Genomic DNA, 7259 nt, shown 5'->3' on the forward strand with positions numbered 1-7259 from the left:
GCGAAAGGTTGAATCAATAAGGTGTATTCGGATAAGTTGTAGGAAATTCAATTTAGTTATTAGAAATTTCATATAAACTGCGGAGCAATTGGAGCAACATATGAAAAAGACGGGTTCAGGGTGTCGATTATCTAGCGAAAATAAAATTCCCTGACTTTTCCAGGTTTTTCCAGGAATATTTCGAAAAAATCCAGAAGCAAAATATCTCGTAAATTTCTATTTTCAAAGTGTTTATTTATTTAAATTGGTTGTGTACTCTTCAACTTTGATTTCTTGATGAATACATTTTTCGTTTGTAGTTCAAATTCATCTTTTTATGCGAAATTTCTATGTGCAAAGTGAAAATTAAGCAAACTACTTCGTTCTACTATTTAAAACCTGACGTTCTCCTTTTATTCAATCCACTTGCTACTTCGGGTTTCTATCTCCGAGTCGAGTCGAGTTTCAAACAAATGACGGTCTGATCTTGGTTCAGTTTGATTAGTCTTCGTTACAATACGACTATACGTTACAATGCGATTTCGGTCTGGAAATCCGGAATTATCTGAATGCAAAATTGGGCAGTTTCAAGTAATGTTCTTTTGCTAAATGAAACATAGAAATTTTGCTAAATTGGCCGCTAAGAAAACAGAGAAATTATTGTTCAAACAATAGTCCTGTATAGACTAAAAAATATGCGCTTGGCGTGTCAACATCCACCAACCTAGTACAGACTTTTCATATAATTTTCCATACAAAATAATTAAATTTTTATGCACAACTTTTGAACTAAATATCCAATCAACATCGAAGAATTTTCAGACAGTAAATAATGAACAATTAGGCTGTGAGCTCTTCCAGTTGAAACCTAAATCGGTCCAGCCATTGTTGAGAAACGTTGTTTGGTTAGGTGGGTCAGAGGTATATTCAAGAAGTTCTAAATTTCGAAACTATTTGAAATATACACACAGCAAATAGGATGCACATGAGTAAAAATAACGTGTTATATTTTACTTCATTTGGACACATGCGGAGGCATTGAACAAAAAGGTACCAGACACTTGAAATAAATATTATCCTTGCAGACTGTTGCTAAGCGCCGGTATATTTTCTTCCAGTGCCAAAAATCCCTGACTTTAAATGAAATTCCCTGACATTCCCTGACTTTTCCAGGTTAAAACGAAATTCCCTGACATTTCCAGGTTTTCCCTGATTTTCCAGGTAATCGACACCCTGGGGTTTAACAGAAAAAATTAAAATCAATCCAACTTTTTGTCCGAATATCTTGAAAACGGCTCATGAAAATCATGAAAGTCGTTATTCTACGAAGTCCGTCCATGAAAGTTGCTCCATCTCAGGATAACTTTTGAAAGGTTGCAAATTACTTCTATTTTTTCCAAAAAAAATTTACAAATTTTCAAAAATGGTATATTTTTGATATCTTGATTTTAAGTTTTATTTTCACATTTTTAAAAATTTGGTAAAATATTTTTTTCAGTGCATATTTTTTTCATATTCGGAAATCAATTTTCTACAACTTTTGTTTAGACATAATTTTTGTAAAATCGATAGTTTTCGAGATACAATCTTTCAAACATAATACACATGAAAATAAATACGCTCTTTTTAAAAATGGGTCTTGAATCAAAATGGCGCCAAAACCCGTGGAAGGTGCATATTTTCTCCCGTTAAACAAGTTTGTAAAGTTTTATCCAAATCAAAGAGGTTCATTTCAGATTTCGGCTTTTTTTGGACGTTTTGGCGTGGAACTGCTCTATTGTGACGTCAATTTGATTAACCTAATTGTATCGGTCAATATTTGAAATGTTTCAGATAATAGGGGGTGCTCCCATATTATTTACAGAAACGGAGTCCTCGGCTTTTCTAATCAGTTCACCAACAGTCCCATATTGTCTAGTGGTTAGGATATCCGGCTCTCACCCGGAAGGCCCGGGTTCGATTCCCGGTATGGGAACATGCCTTTTTTGTCTCGTTGTGTGATATCGATGATGGAATCTATACCGTGAACGTACCATATTCTGCGCAGTTAAGACATTTTTATGATTCTTCCGCTATTATAAGTATTCTAGAATTAATAACGTTGATAGCAGCAACGTGTAGTGCTACGGTCTATAGTATCTGGTAAAAAACATGGGAATTAAAAGTCGACCAACAATTGCGTATATTTTTTGTTTTGTAAACTTATCCACGGTGCTTAACTCTGCGAACTCTCTTGCCCATGGTCCTAATTCTGCGCATGTTTGTTCCTAATTCTGCGCACCTAAAAAGTAACAATAAACACTCATACCATGTTGTTTATGTCTTTATACGCTAAAAGCATGTCAAAAATCCGGTATTAGCCATTACCATAAATAAATCCATGATTTGGCGTTCTTGTGCTGTCCAGGTGGCACAGGAATATTGTTATCATTTTGATTGGCGTATTTTAAATATTTTATTGTTGATAACATGAAGGGCGAGTTGATTCGGGTTTTTTGCATACTGAATATTACACTTTAGACAAATATTAAAAATTGTGTTTTCATGTAGAAACCACTTCGCCAGTGCCTGACAGCTCCATGAAGTTGGACATTAAAAAAATCAGAAAGCATAGTTTCATAAATTGGCGCTCGTACGGACCCCGAGTCGCAACACAGGATTCCAATCAATGCAAGTTAAAGGTTCAACTTGAATTTTCATGCCTCTATACCTCAGCCATTTGGGTGAGGTATTCTTTCGCAATTTCTTCGAAGGATACATTACTGCGCAGAATTTGGAACATGAATAAAAACTCTGTGCCTAAATCTGCACACTACTGCATCGCAATTTTCCAACGAAAGCAAGGCATGCAATCACTCTTTTTGTCTAAAACATGACTAAAACTAATTATTCTTTCTAACTATGCTGGGTAATTTGATCATTGCAAGGAATTTCGATCATAAATTTGTTAATTTTCTAGAATGACAGTTTTAGCGTTGACGCTAACGACGTTGTTTTCTGACGTATAAAATACTTTCAGTTTCAGTTTAATTTATTTCGCTGTCAAAGATTATGGCCCTTTTGTGAGTGATGGCGTAATATTCAACAGGCATTTATAAAAAAATAACACACTGGTCATAGCTATGCACAATGATGAAATATACATATATTAAGAAAAATGCGCAGAATTAGGAGCTGTGCAGAATTAGGAGCGGTCACGGTAATTCGAAATTTTTATTTTGACTTTTTCTAAATATGTATTAACTTTCAAAGTGGTTTTTGACGTACGATTACGTCTTACCGCAGGCTGTCAATCCAAAGTTTAGATTCCAGAGTGTCACGAAATAATGAAAGGTTTTAAATGCTACTAACTCTGCCAGTTTTGAATGGTTTGTATACCAATCGATTATATGGCAATTACTCCAACTTTTTTTCGATCGATAAATGGTGAAAATCAACGAAAAGTTTTAAGGTCAAATTTTCCCATACATTTTCAGTATGATCGCCTTACTTCCCAGGTACAGACGACAATTAGACACACATGCTAGCTAATTTATTTATTTATTTACTAGCTGACCCGACAAACTTTGTATTGCCACAAATTATCCTGTGTTGTACATATATCATGAATCTCGGATGATCTTTGTCACAATCTCGAGTTTTGCAAGTTTCTGAGGAGTTCAACCTTAGATGATTCATTTTGCCACTTACGTAACTATGAAAGCATCCCAGGTAACCAGCAAGCATCACCAATGCTATTCAAATATAGGCCAATAAGCATTAAAGTCGCCTTAAATGCTACTTAAATACTATTTTGGCAAAATATACAGCTACTTTACTGATAACCTTCTTATAGTGCTGACAATGCTAATTTACTGCTATTTGAATACAATTTTGAATGCCAATTTACAACACCTATGCAGTCAAAAAGCTAACATACAATAACGTGCAGTATAAAATGCCAGATACGCTGATTTGCTGCTTACATTAAGGCTGCCAATGGGTAGTTTAATATACAAATTTGCAATTTTTCCTCACAGTAGAGTAGAAACAACTCCCCTGTCCCCTCATTGCATAGCCAGAAAGCGGATAGTAATATTCGCCATGATTGTACAACATTACGCCGAATATCATTTTGCGAAAAACCTTAAGCGGAATGTACCATTTCACGGAAAACTTTTTTGTGAAAAGTACCATTTCGCGATCCTCTCCTTACTTGCTGTCGCTCGTTCCAGGAAACCCAGGTAGACCTAGGAAAACAAATAAACCTAGACAATAGTGATTTCTGCGGGTAGTTGCCTCCCCACAGTGGGCGGCGCTTCCTACGACGGGTAGCCGGCAACACTCGCGGCCATCTCGTCCTGAATGATCTAGTGCTACTACACTCAAGTACTTTTTTACATGGTTTGTTTTTTCGAATATTGAGAACGGGGCTATTTAGGGACCATTTATTTATTTCTCAATACGTTTGGGAGAGGCCCGGCATTCGTCACGCATTTTGTAAATGGTCCCTAAATTGCACCGTTCTTGAGTAATCGAAAAAAACAAACCGTGTACAAAAAGACTCGAGTGTATAGAAAGTTTTTGTGGTCTTATTATTGATTAATGTTTAATGGAAGAGTCTCGAATTTCTCGAGTTCGATTAGTTTTTGAGTTTCCCAAAAATTTCTGTTTTATTTGTATGAGAGTCCATATCCCTGTGGTAGGGGTGAGAGGTCTCTAACTATCACAAAATAAATTCAAGACTCAAAAATCTCCTACATGCTAAATTTGGTTCCATTGGCTTGATTAGTACTCAAATTATAAGGAAATTTGTATTTCATTTGTATGGGAGCCCCCCTCTTAAAAGGGGAAGTGGTCGTAATTCACCACAGAGAAAATATCTGCCATCTAAAACTCCCACATGCCAAATTTGGTTCCATTTGTTTGATTAGTTCTCGAGATAAGATGAAATTTGCATTTCATTTGTATGGAAGCCCACCCTCTTAAAGGGGAGATGGGTCATAACTCGCTTTCTAAAGAGGAGAGGGGTCTCAATTCACCATAGAAAAAAACTTGCCTCCAAAACCACTTACATGCCAAATGTGGTTCCATTTGCTTGATTAGTTCTCGAATTATGAGGAAATTTGTATTTCATTTGTGTAGAAGCCTCCCTCTTAAAGTGGGGAGGGGTCCTAATTTACCATAGAAAATATTTTTGCCTCCAAAAACCTCCACATGCCAAATTTGGTTCTATTTGCTTGATTAGTTCTCGAGTTATGAGGAAATTTGCATTTCATTTGTATAGGAGCCCCCCCTCCTAAAGTGGAGAGAGGTCCTAATTCATCATAGAAAAAATTCTTGCCTCCAAAAACACCTACATGCCAAATTTGGTTCCATTTGCTTGATTAGTTCTCGAGTTATGAGGAAATTTGTATGTAAGCCCCCCCTCTTAAAGGGGAGAGGAGTTATAATTCCCCTTATAAAGAGGAGAGGGGTCTCAATTTACCATAGAATAAATTCTTGTCACCGAAAACACCTACATGCCAAATTTTGTTCTATTTGCTTGATTATTTCTCGAGTTATGCAGAAATTTGTGTTTCATTTGTATGGGACCCCCCCCCCTCTTAGTGGGGGGAGGGATCTCTAACCATCACTAAAACCTTTCCTGGCCCCAAAAACCTCTACATGCAAATTTTCACGCCGATTGGTTCAGTAGTTTCTATAAATTCTATAAGGAACATATGGACAGACAGACAGACAGACAGAAATCCTTTTTATAGGTTTAGAAGATTTAACGGACTTCGCCCGTTATCAACATAAAATTAATGAATTGTTACAAAATCTGAGACTACACTTAATTTGCTGCTTTGTCATTTCTACATTAGGCCATTACAAATATTTTATAAAGTTTTTGTCCCTCCGGTGTTGGGCCACTGAAGGGAGGGGAGGGGGGGGGGGTGACAAAAAAAACCGAGAATTTTTTAATCGAATAAAAAAAAAGTGGATTTTAGGCATTTTTACTTAAAGTTTAAACGTGAAAACCAAATCTATTCTTGCTTTTAATAAATACGTTGTTATTTTTCATGCAAAAATCTACGAACCAAAAGACAAAAATGAAAGAAATTATTTTTGGCCAAGTTTCGGAAATTCCACTGTTTGAACTTCCATTTCTTTTTCGTGCTAGAAGCGTTAACTCAACTCGTACACTCATTTTTCGAGTTTTTCTGGCTGTAGGGCCCACAGACAATTGATTTTATAAAAAAAATTAACTCATATCCTACAAATTATTCATTTGCCCCCCGATTTTTCAAGCCAATTTCCAAGGGGGGGGGGGACAAAAACTTTGAAATTGATTTGCAATGGCCTTATTAAAAATTTAATACAGATATTTTGTACAGTACCTAAATTTTAGTTCAAACCGAACCAAACATCGAGATTTTTAGACCCGAGCACATAAAGTAAGGATCCTGGTAGAGATTAACCAGTTTGATCATAGTGTGAAAATGGCAGTTAAGGTTCCTACCACTTTTTTACTTGAAACGAAAATACTGTGCTACCGACATGTTTTAAGAAAACAAATCCCTGAAACTATTCACGATTGAAACCGCTTATTTCTTGGTCAACCTTTTAGATTCGATTTTGGCATGCCTCGATTTTCAGGGAGGGAGGGTATTTTCAGCAGGTTTCTGAATTCAGCCTATTTGCCTTTTCTTTCGCCAATAAAAATACTTTGCCGACATACAATTTCAGTATGTTTTAACTATTTTCTCAAGACTGTAAGTAGGGTAATTTGCCAATGATCGCACAGCTAAGCCTCTGAGTTTTGAGTTTTAACGATATTTGCTAAACAAATAAATACAAATAGACAGAAACATACAAATCTGAACCAAATACAAAATATGTTCACATTACAAGGCCATTTTCACGAAATAAATAAGCTTTTCGTGGAAAAATATGCGATTTTTCGACAACGCTTGAATGCCCAATCGTTGAACAGTTCTGAAACCGTATTGTCCTATGGTTGGACATTTATTGTCCAATGGTTGGACATGCAATATATTGCACCGACCTCAAAGTTAATTTGATAGCTTGCTATTAAGAATGAATACATTTTAAGATATATTCATTAAAAATAATCAGCAATTAGTTAACATGTTACTAATTATCAATATATTTCTTAAGAGATGTTATTTTCCCCTTCTAAACTTCAATGCTCTTCTCGTTCATTTCTGTTGCTTTCCCGCAAATTTTTCTCTATTTACGGTTCCCTCGAAGCATTCTTTTCCCATTCTTGTATTTCCTGCGGCCTAATGGCAAGA

General features: G+C 35.9%; 1 non-coding gene across 1 annotated transcript; it reads left to right on the forward strand.

Moving 5' to 3' along the window:
* The first annotated feature begins 1882 nt into the window (after positions 1-1882).
* Positions 1883-1954, forward strand: Trnae-cuc (transfer RNA glutamic acid (anticodon CUC)). The gene has a single exon. It is a non-coding gene; the product is annotated as a tRNA-Glu (tRNA).
* The last annotated feature ends 5305 nt before the right edge of the window (positions 1955-7259 follow it).

The sequence above is a fragment of the Sabethes cyaneus genome, chromosome 1 (genome assembly GCF_943734655.1).
Source record: "Sabethes cyaneus chromosome 1, idSabCyanKW18_F2, whole genome shotgun sequence".
In the NCBI taxonomy this organism is placed as follows: Eukaryota; Metazoa; Arthropoda; class Insecta; order Diptera; family Culicidae; genus Sabethes; species Sabethes cyaneus.